Source organism: Nicotiana sylvestris, chromosome 9 (assembly GCF_000393655.2).
Source record: "Nicotiana sylvestris chromosome 9, ASM39365v2, whole genome shotgun sequence".
Taxonomy (NCBI): domain Eukaryota; kingdom Viridiplantae; phylum Streptophyta; class Magnoliopsida; order Solanales; family Solanaceae; genus Nicotiana; species Nicotiana sylvestris.
The window spans coordinates 70,183,682-70,195,910 of NC_091065.1; the positions used below are offsets into that span (position 1 = coordinate 70,183,682).

The 12,229-nt window shown below is 40.4% G+C and overlaps 1 pseudogene; it reads left to right on the forward strand.

The window, feature by feature from the left end:
- Window positions 1–512: 512 nt before the first annotated feature.
- On the forward strand, window positions 513–1,275 carry LOC104246646 (17.6 kDa class I heat shock protein-like; annotated as a pseudogene).
- Window positions 1,276–12,229: the final 10,954 nt, after the last annotated feature.

A 12,229-nucleotide genomic window follows, 5' to 3' on the forward strand; every position in this document is an offset into this window, starting at 1 on the left:
CAGCCTAACACTTATCAATAGTGTGCTAGATACCATACCAATATATTTCATGTCCCCAATCCCAGTTAAGATTCAAAGGAGACTTGATCAATTAAGAAGAGATTGTTTATGGGAAGGCAACAGTGACACTTACAAGTTCCATATGGTTAAATGGCCAAGAATTATTCTTCCTAAGAACCATGGAGGGCTAGAGATAAAGGATCTTGCCTTGCATAACAAGAGTTTATTGATGAAATAGCATTGGAGGTATAACATGGAAAGTTCAGGGCTATGAAAAACAGTAATTCAAGCCAAGTATGGGGTGACAAACAACTGGTGCACTAGGCAGGGGAGAGCTCCACATGGTTCAGGCCCATGGAAACACAATTCAAAGCTTTGAGGAGAATTCAAGCTCAAGTCATCACTCAAGCTAGGGAACTGGGCTCATATATCTTTCTGGAAAGATAAATGGCTAGGAATAGAGACCCTAAAAGATGAATTTCTAGCTTTATTTTTACTAGATAGTAATAAAGATGCAACTATCTTACATGTTTGGCAAAAATAGTGCTTGGGATCCAGATTTCAGAAGGGACAACCAAGATTGGGAATTGAATGATCTGTTGGGTTTGCTTAATAAATTATCAGGTGCTAATGTCAATTCCTAGGTGCAGAATAGGTTGGAATGGGGTGAATCAAAAGAGAGAACCTATACTCTCAAAAGAGAAATGACAATCTATTCTCCAACATGGAAAATACCTACCAGATCCTATTCCTTGAACCAACAAACTTGAAACCTGAAAGCAAATTCAGAAAAGTCTCAAAAGCTCGCTGAAAATATCACTAATTCTAAGGATGTTTGACGATCGACGAAGCAGCATCTTCGATCCATTCTCAATTGACGTGTTTGATCCCTTCAGGGAATTGGTCTTTCCAGGTTCCAATTCACATGAGACCACTGCATTCGCGAACACTCGAGTCGACTGGAACGAAACTCTAGAGGCCCATGTGTTCAAGGCAGATCTCCCTTGGCTTAAGAAAGAGGAAGTGAAATTGGAGATCGAAGATGATTAGGTTCTTCAAATCAGTGAAGAGAGGAACGTGGAGAAAGAGGACAAGAATGACACGTGGCACCACGTGGAACGCAGCAACGGGAAATTCATGAGGAGGTTCAGACTTTCGGAGAATGCAAAAATGGATCAAGTTAAGGAGGCGATGGAGAATAGAGTGCTCACTGTTACTGTTCCCAAGGAAGAGGTGAAGAAACCTGATGTCAAGTTCAGTGAGATCACCGATTAGACGCTATATAAGTTTATATGTAAATGTAGCAAGTACTCTATTAATTGCGAGCCATAATAAATAGATATAGTAAGGTTTATATTACTGAAGATGTAGATTTATTCTTCCTTCATGTCTCATCTTAAGCCGTCTCCTTATTTGGCCTATCAACCGCTAATGTATTCCCCTGTGTAATAATATTCCTACTGTTGTACTGTGGTTCTGTTCAAAATTTTATCTTACACTTTCCTTCTTTTTTGCCTTTGTATGTTTTATGTTGTTTAATCAGTTTGCGTTTGAGTGAGAGACTCTTTGGTACTCTCTGTTCTCATGTTCTGTATTTCCAATTCTAAGATTTAAAAATAAAATTAACAAATAAGAGACATGAGGACACTAGGTTGTTCAAAACTTACTGAAGCTTATCGAATTTGCAGTATGTAGCGGAACATAATATCAATCAGATCTTCAATACTTCAATTTATTCAAGTCCTGAGTTAGAATTAGTTGAGGTTGGTAATATGTCAAACTAGGTGGGGCGGCTGATCCTTTTTGTTCTCCTGCTATGCGTTCTCAATTTTTTTCTTACAAATAAAAAAAAGGAATTAATAAGAGCATATAAGACTCTCCTGGAAAGGATAATAACAACAAATTATAAACTTGTTACTCACCAACATCAATTTCTCTTTGGTGTTAATAGCCATCCGTATCACTTGATCGCTACTTGTTAGCCCCAAGGCAGTTTAGTTAGTTCATTTTTATCAGCGAGCGTTAAGCTGCCTAAGCTCTTACAGAGGATCAAATTAGAAGCTTAGCTTTCCAGCAATAGAAAGCATCTTGTGTTTTCCGAATAACAACAATCTGGCGGGCAAGTTTGTGAAAAGGACCTGCAGGAAAGAAGCAAACTCTGGGGGGGGGTTATCCTTTAGATATAATCGTTTCCTTAGGAAGAAAAGATGTGCATTCTGAGGCAACTTATGGATGGTAACATAGTTACTGAGATGGTATTACTGGACATCACTCATTTCAGGTCCTGGCCGTTGAAACTACTAAGCACTTACCAGCGACTAGTGTTTAAGTATTACACATTTATGAACTAAAAGTATGAAATAATTTTTAAAAAAAAAGAATCAGTTTTTTTTTGATGAAGTAAAGAAATTTCATTAAATGGAATAAAAAAGATGCATAGCAAAAATTACAACATAAAGGTATTGTCTGCTCATATACAAAAACTTACAAAAACTTATCGGAACGGACAACTAAGGAGCAGACAAAATTCATAAATAGTTCAACACTAGTTACATGGGCCTAATTGAGCCAACTAAATAAGTTAATTAAACAAGTGGTTTTAAGAGTGTGGTTGGGAGTTGAAATCCCATCAAAACATCTACGGTTCCTTTCATTCCAAATACTCCAAAAAATAGCACCAGGTACCATTGACCAAGTCTTTTTTGATGGATTTCCCAATTCTCCAAGAACACCAACTCTCATATTATTCCTTGATACTGTTTGGCATAACCCAGGAAAGTCCAAAAACTAATAAAAATGTACTCCAAATATTAGTTGCTACTTTACAGTGCAAAAAAAGATGTCTCACACTCTCAGATTCCATCTGGCACATATAACATCTATTCACAGTCGGTATACTCCTTCTGCTAAGATTGTAGGTAGTTTGGTTTTCCATATAGGCTTCCATGGCCATTTTTCGATCAATTCCTTATTGGATCATAGATTGTCATTTCCTCTTTTGACAGTATAGGTTCTCTCTTTTGATTCACCCTATTCCAACCTATCCTGCACCTGGGAATTGACGTTAGCACCTGATAATTTATTAAGAAAACCCAACATATCATTCAACTCCCAATCTTGGATGTCCCTTCTGAAATGTGTAGCCCAAGCATTATTTCGCCAAACATGTGAGATAGTGGCATCTTTATTACTAGCAAGTAAAAACAAAGCTAGAAATTCATCTTTCAGGATCTCTGTTCCTAGCCATTTATCTTTTCAGAAAGATATATGAACCCCGTTCCCTACCTTGAGTGATGACTTGAGCTTGAATTCTCCCCAAAGATTTAAAATGTGTTTCCATGGGCCTGAACCATGTGGAGCTCTTCCCTGCCTAGTGCACCAGTTGTTTGCCACTCATACTTTGCTTGAATTACTATTTTCCATAGCCCTGAACTTTTCATGTTGTACCTCTAATTCCATTTCATCAATAAACTCTTGTTATGCAAGGCAAGATCCTTTATCCCTAGCCCTCCGTGGTTATTAGGAAGAATAACTCTTGGCCATTTAACCAGATGGAAATTGTGAGTATCACTGTTGCCTTCCTATAAAAAATCTCTTCTTAGTTAATCAAGTCTCCTTTGAACCTTAGTTGGGATTGGGAATAAGGACATGAAATATGTTGGTATGCTATCTAGCACACTATTGATAGTTTGCCTCCAAAGGATAGGTATTGTATTTTCCAGGAAGCCAATTTTCATTCAAATATAAAACCATTTTTCATATGTTAAAGTGTGGTTGTTTCTTTCTTCCCTCGGAATAGTAAAAATAGATTGAAGTAATGAGAGTGTAGTTGTGTTTGCCATTCTGGTCAACAAGCTAATAAAATACTCCAGAGACAATACAATTCGTATACATTCTAGTGATGTTCCCATTTGGAAGTTTGATCTGCACTAAACTAATTCATAATTAGGATTTTAAGCGACAGATTAAAGAGTATAATATTACTGTGGTACATATAAGTAATATTTATATGAAAGTGTGATGACCCAAAACGGTCGTCACTTGTTTTACACGTTGATTCTGTATTCCGAGGCTTAAAAACCTCCTTTTGTCTCACCTCGATTTGCATGCGCAGTCCGGGTGTGTATCCGAAAAGCCATTATGTGAAAATATGTGAAAAATGATAAATTTTGCTTTTAAAATAAATTTGAGTTGACTTCGGTCAATATTTTGGGTAAACGGACCCGTACCCGTACCCGTACCCGTGATTTGACGGTTCCGGAGGGTCCGTAGAAAAATATGGGACTTGGGAGTATTTCCGGAATTGAATTCCGAGGTCCTAAGCCCAAGAAATAATTTTTTGAAGAAAATTATTTAACTGAAATTTTAAGAGTTTTCAAAATTTTAAATATGTTTGAATTTGATGATATGAGGCCCATATTTTGATTTCGGAGCCCGGTACAGGTCTTATATGAGATTTAAGTTAAACTTGTAAAATTTGGTATAAAACTGACTTAATATGACGTGAATCGGACCATCGGTTGATAAAATTGGAACATAAGAGTTCATGAGATTTTTCTTTGATTTTGATGCTAAATTCATATTTATTGATGTTATTTTGACGATTTGATCGAACGAGCAAGTCCTTATGATGTTTTTGGACTTGCGTGCATGTTTGGTTTGGATTCCCGAGGTCTCGGGTGAGTTTTGGATAGGCCACAAAATGAAATTTGACTTAAGAAAACTGCTGGTATATTGCAGATATGCAGGCTTCGCAATTGCGAAGCCTGGCTTGCAATTGCGAGCTCGCATTTGCGAAAAACCCATTGCATTTGTAAAGACTGGCTGGATAGGGAACCTTCGCATTTGCGAAGCTTATGTCGCAAATGCGACCTTGACAGGCACCGCAATTGTGAATATTGTTCGCATTTGTAAAGAAAGCAGACATAGGCCATCTTTCGCAATTGCAAAGCTTTGACCGCAATTGCAAGTTCACATTTGCGAACCAGGCTTCGCAATTGCGATATCTGCGCATGTGTAAATCATGACTTAGCCAAAAATCTCTCATTTTTTCAAACTTTCTCAAAACCTAAATACCTTTGGGCGATTTTCAAAGACAACTACTCTTCCAAATTGTCACGCCCCAACCTCGGGAGGTGCGACCGGCGCTCAATCGAGTGAACCCAACTGAGCAAACCTCTTTGATACCTTCTACCCACTCACTATGATCAAGAAACCATGCTTTCATTTGAATTAGACAGTAGGAAGGATCGTACATGAAACATTACTAGTTCATTTTATATTACAATCCTCAAACAATAGTTATATTCCCAAAATATTATGCAGTTACAGTTTAGAGGAAACAAGAGTTTAGAATTACAACATAGTCTAGTGACCCATCCAATACCCGAACATAATCCACAAAAACGTCTACGAAGCCTCTAAGGATACAAAAGACAGTTATGATAACGTCGGCAACAAGGCCCCGGCTATACCTCAAAAGTGACAATTTTATAATAAAAAGTGTACAACATAACCCCTGAAGGAAAGGGGCTCACCAAGACTTCTGAGAGGAGGATACTCCGCTAGCTGCGATCGGCATTGTCCGCTATAGAACCACCAACATTCATTCAAAAATGTAGCTCCCCCGGCAAAAGGGACGTTAGTACCATGGAATAGTACTAGTATGTATAACTAAACACCATCTTGTTAGAAAGAAAAACCATACAAGAGTAAAGAAATCATAAGAACTACAAAGCTTCAAACAATCACTACGTTATCAAATAAAAGGTCCACATAGCTTTCACATAATTTTCATAACTTTAGGTTGGGGCATTCCATATTATTGCATCATCATTCACAATACCACCGCTTTCTTGCTCGGAGTCCGATCACGGCCTGATCGGCTAAGCTGCCTCATTTGAGACATATACCTCAATCACTATTTCATTCTCACTTTCCGGTTTCAATCATCAACATAATACCACCAAGTGTGCATCATGGTGTCCGATCACGGCCCGATCGGCTAGGCCGTCTTACCAAGACGTTACCCCTTTTTCCATTAATCATCTCACTTCAATTTTTGGTTTCACATACATTTGTTCATCGGCACTTGGGCCACAATTACCACATCAATAATTGGCACTAGGCCACATTCCTTAACTCACATTTTACATTGTTCCCATTTTCAACATTAACCTTGCCATTTAAGATCATAGGCACATACAAGATCAATTCAAGTTGTAAGCATAAAGAGGAATTCACCTAGTTCGGCATAATAATCACAATGTAACCTTGGCTTAAAATTTAGGCATTTTAGCACATAGTTCATGTTCTTCACACATCCTCAATTTTACAAAGAATAACACATTAAGCACATGGAGATGCACCTTCCACATATATTCTCACAACACTAATTCATTTGATATAACAAGTACTACATTAATCAAATTTCGGACTTACAATATTTGCACAGACACCATGGAAGCTCAATTTCTAAGAAGAGAGGGTTTTAGCCATACATACCTCATTAGAGCTTTCCTTAAATCCTTTCAATAGTTTCGGAATTTCCTAGCAACTTCGATCTATTTCATGAGGATTTCAAATTGAATCAAGAATTAGGGACATGATTAAGATTCTAGCTCATTTGAATATATTACCAAGCACTAAGTGTGCATTGTGATTTTAGGACCCCTTTTGTGAGGGATTTTTATCATCTTACACCCCAATTTCTATCTTCTTAACTCACAATCTCCCCATATCCTATTATCATTTACGCATGCAAGATAATCAACTCTTATACCCATGAACCCATTTGTTAATCACTTATTTTAATAGAAATTTTGAAACCATAGTTTAGGGCACAAGTTCTTACCTCTTAGGATGAAGGCCTAGCAAATTTTACTTGAAAATCTTCAAAGAATTGGGCAAGGATTGTAGTGACTTGGTGAGAATTAGTTTCTCCCTCTAGAACTCCCTCTCTCCCTCTATTTGTAGTAAAAAATAGCATAAAAGGGGTCTAATGGGGTATTTTAATGGGATGGGGTCGGATTTTAAAAGTTAGAAATTAGGAGACCCGACACAATCTGTGATCGCATATGCGATCGCATAATGGACATGCGGCCCACAAAAGGGACCGCAAAAATGGCCCCCAAAACCTGAATAAACTGCCCGGGTATGCGACAAGAATGCGATCCACATACCTGTTCTGCGGTCGCATAATGCATCACAGAACTGCCCCTCGCAACTTTTCAAGGAGATTATGCGATAACTATGCGGCCCGCATATTGATTATGCGATCGCATAATTGGCCGCATAATTGACTTCAAAACTAACCAGCACACTGTCTGACTCTACGGCAACTATGCGGTCCGCATAGCTATTATGCGACCGCATAATGGACCGCAAAAATGCAATTTTCTGGAAAAATATTATTCCTTAACTTTTTAATGCACAGATTAATCCAAAAAGTCCTCACAAAATTTCTAACACATATCCCTAATTTGGCACTACGAGATTTCGGGTTTTTTGAGCAAAACTTTTCACGGGGCCTTACACAAATCGATTGTAAGTCATTTCTAACTCGATTTCTTTAATCTTTATCATCTTTTCACATGATTTCAACTCAAAATCAAGGGTTTTCATGGTGGAAATTGGGTGTTTTGGATAGATTTTAGGTTTTTCAAATTTTGGGAATTTGGACCTCGATTTGAGGTTTGATTTCAAAATAAATTATATATTTGGGTTCGTGCGTGAATGAGTAATCAATTTTTGGTTCAAAACTCGGGTTTTGATCTTATGGGACCGGGGTCATTTTTTGACTTTCTGGGGAAATCATTGGAAAACTTATTTTCATGCATTAGAATTGATTCATTTAGCATTTATTGATATAGTTAAGTAATTTGTGGCTAGATACAAGCGAATTGGTGGTGGAAACAAGAGGTAAAGCAGTAGTTGAGGCTTGAATTGTGTTCGTGACATCGAGGTAAGTGTTTGGTCTAACCTTAGCTTGAGGGATTAGGAGCCGTGTCTTATTTTCTACGTGTTAGTTGTTGAGTACGACGTATAGGCATGGTGATGAGTATCTATACGTTGGTGTCAAGCATGCCCGTGAGTCTTATACTATGACTAATGTGACTTTGTTTCGTATTGTTCATGCTTTATATGATGATTTCTATTGTTGAACAAGGTTTGTGGAAGTATTATTGGTAATTGATCATTGTAGAGCATTGGCTCAAGTTGAGAAATAAGTTGTGAAGAAATTGTGGTAAAGTGGAAAGGTTTATATTATTGTCTCCCTTGCCGGGTTGTTATTGCTTTTGATATTATCTCTCTTGCCAGGATGTTATTGGTGTTGATATTATCTCCCTTGCCGGGACGTTATTATTCATGATATTGTTTCCCTTACCGGGATATTGTTGTTATGCTATTGTTCCCTTGCTGGGATTTTATTGAAATAGTGTTGATTTCCCTTGCCCAAATTGCCTTGTGATTGTTGCTTGGGTGAGGAAGAGTGTAAAACACAAAGGGTGATGCCGTGTATGTTTTCTTTGAGAGTGTTAATGCATGAATGATGATGTTGTGCCGATATTGTGAGGTAAAAGCACGAAGGGTGATGCAGTGCCGCACCATGTACCATTCCGTGCCATGATATGAGTGATAATGCACGAAGGATCATTCCGTGCCATGATTATGTGAGGTAAAAGCATGAAGGTTGATGTCGTGCCGATTTTATTAATTTTATGGTGAGGACGAGAGTAAAAGCACGAAGGGTGATGCCGTGCACTTGTCTTTTATTTCTTAGTCTTGTTGATAATTGAACTTTGGTGTTCCTTATATTTATCTGATGTTCTTCTGTTATTACTTGATGTTCCCCGCAGCATGCTTCCCCCTCCTATCATTAACTGTATATTTCTGCCTTTATTTTCTGTTGTATATGATTTAACTGCACATGTTTATTTGGTAGTCTGGTCCTAGCCTCGTCACTACTTCGCCGAGGTTAGGCTAGGCATTTACCAGCACATGGGGTCGGTTGTGCTGATACTATAGTCTGCACTGTGTGCAGATCCCGGTGCTGCAACTTTTGGACCACAGTGAGGGTGCTATCTTCAGTCCATTCAGGCGACCCGAGGTAGTCCTGTAGGCGTCCGCAGGCCCTAACATCTCCTTCTACCTTTCTATACTGTTTCCTCTATGTATTTTTGGAACAACTTGTATTTATCTTTCAGACCCTTATTTGTAGTACTCTTAGACAGTCTGTGAAATTGTGACACCAGATATATGTAGCTTTTTAGTTTATAGAATTGTATCAGTATTAATATTAAACCGTGACATTTCGATTCTTCCGCTTATTTAATTCTATTGTTTATATGATATTTGTCCACCATTGTTAAAGGATTAAAATATATGAAAAAGGGTTAAGTAATTGGAACAATTGGCCTGCCTAACTTTCATTAGTAGGCACCATCACAACCCCCGAGGGTGGAAAATCTGGGTCATGACAAGTTGGTATCAGAGCTCTAGGTTACTTAGGTCTCACAATTCACGGACAAGCTTAGTAGAGCCTGAGGGATCAGTACGGAGATGTTTGTATTTATCCCTCGGAGGCTACAAAGTTAGGAAAAACTTCACATCTATTCTTTCCTCTCATGCGGTTTGGTTTCTCAATGCTAATTGAATTTTTACTCTGTTCTTTCGCAGATGGCGAGAACAAGTGCTTCCTTATCCACTAATCAGCAGCTCGAGCCCCCAACAATAGCTCCCACGAGGGGAAGAGGCCGAGGCCGAGGCAGGGGCAGAGCTCATCCTAGAGCAGCAGCACCAGCGGCGGAGCCTAAAGTTAAGTTTGATGATGAGGTTCCGACCCAGGAAGTTTCGATGGGCGCAACTCAGGTCCCAGAGGGGTTCATTGCTACACAGTACTCTAGGATGCTCTAGTCCGTCTAGTGGGCCTTATGGAGAGTGTCACCTGGGCAGGCTTGCTTTCTGTAGCACCAGCCGTCTCTCAGGTTGGAGGAGGAGCCTAGACTCCTGCTACCCGCACTCTAGAGCAGATGGCTCCCCAGTTTCAGACTCCAGTTGCTCAGCCAGTTGGAGCAGTTCAGCCGGGTGTGGTAGCTTAGACCGGTGATGGAGTTACTATGTCTACTGATGCCTTGTGGAGGTTGGACAGGTTCACTAAGCTCTTCACTACCACTTTCAGCGGTGCATCTTCTGAGGATCCCCAAGATTATTTAGACAGCTGTCATGAGGTTCTCAGGAACATGGGGATAGTAGAGACTAATAGGGTCGACTTTGCTGCTTTTCTTTTGTCTGGATCTGCCAAGACTTGGTGGAGAGATTATTGTTTGTCTAGGCCAGCTGGGTCACCAGCTTTGACGTGGGATCAGTTTTCTCAGCTATTTCTAGAGAAGTTTCTTCCTATCACTCAAAGGGAGAACTATCGGAGGCAGTTTGAGCATCTCCAGCAGGGTTCTATAACTGTTACTCAGTACGAGACCAGATTTATTGACTTGGCCTGTCATGCTCTTCTTATACTCCCTACTGAGAGAGAGAGAGAGAGAAAGGAGATTCATTAAGGGACTCGTTTAGCCTATTCGATTGCAGATGGCTAAGGAGACGGGGAGCGATATTTCTTTTCAAGATGTGGCCAATATGGCTAGGAGAGTTGAGATGGTTCTATCACAGGGGGTGGTCAAGGGTCTGACAAGAGGCCTCGTCATTCGAGCAGTTTCAGTGGTGCCTCATCTGGAGGCAGAGATTCTTTTGGTAGGGGCCATCTTCCCAGGCCGTTTCATTCAGCACTTCAGGCTTCTCACGGTGCTTCAGGTGGCCGTGGTTCTTGTATGTAGTGTTCTGATCAGTTGCCCTACAATGCACCGCGAGCTCCTATCAGTGCACCTCCGCTCCAGAGTTTTCAGGGTGGTTATTAAGGCCCTCAGGGTCAGCAGTCTCAGCCGTCAAGGGCTTGTTATACATGTGGCGATACGGGGCATATTGCTAGATTTTGCCCTCGAGCATCGAGCAGATCTCAGCATCAGGGTTCCCGTGCCATGGTTCAGGCACCGAGTGTTCTACCGCCCGCCCAACTAGCTAGAGGTGGAGGTAGATGTATTAGAGGTGGAGGCCAGCTAGTAGGAGGCCGTCCTAGAGATGTAGTTCAGAGTGGTGGGGCCCAGCCCTGATGTTATGCTCTTCCAGCCAGGCTTGAGGCTGAGGCTTCCGATGCAGTTATCACAGGTATTGTTCTGGTTTATAGTAGATATGCCTCAGTTCTATTTGATCCATGGTCTACATACTCCTATGTGTCATCTTATTTTGCACCGTATCTGGTCATGCCTAGTGATTTTTTGAGTGCTCCTGTATATGTGTCTACACTAGTGGGTGATTCTATTGTGGTGGATTGTGTCCATCATTCATGTATAGTTGTGATTGGGGTCTTGAGACTCGAGTAGATTTGTTACTGTTGGACATGGTTGATTTTGATGTCATATTGGGGATGGACTGGTTATCACCTTACCACGCTATCTTGGACTATCATGCCAAGGCTGTGACCTTAGCCTTGCCGGGGTTGCCTCGTTTAGAGTGGAGAGGGACTCCTGGTCATTCTTCCCATAGTGTTATCTCATATATGAAGGCTCAATGAATGGTCGAGAAGGGGTGTTTGGCCTATTTGGCATATGTTCGTGATTCTAGTGCTGAGGTTCCTTCTATGGATTCTGTGCCTGTTATTCGTGAGTTTCCTGAGGTATTTCTTTCAGACCTGCCGGGTATGCCACCCGACAAAGATATTGACTTCTGCATTGATTTGGCTCCGGGCACCCAGCCTATTTCTATCCCGCCGTATCGTAAGGCCCCGCCTGAGTTGAAAGAATTGAAGGAGCAGTTGCAAGACTTGCTTGATTAAGGCTTTATTAGACCTAGTATCTCGCCTTGGGGTGTGCCAGTGTTGTTTGTTAAGAAGAAGGACGGATCGATGAGGATGTGTATAGGTTACCAACAGTTGAACAAGGTTACAATCAAGAACAAGCATCCATTGCCGAGGATTGATGATTTGTTTGATCAGCTTGAGGGTGCCAAGGTATTTTCGAAAATTGACTTGAGATCTGGCTACCATCAGTTGAGGATTAGGGCATCCGATGTCCCTAAGACAGCGTTCCACACTCGGTACGGGCATTATGAGTTCTTGGTGATGTCATTTGGGTTGACCAATGCCCCAGCAACTTTTATGGATTTGATGAACGGAGCGTTC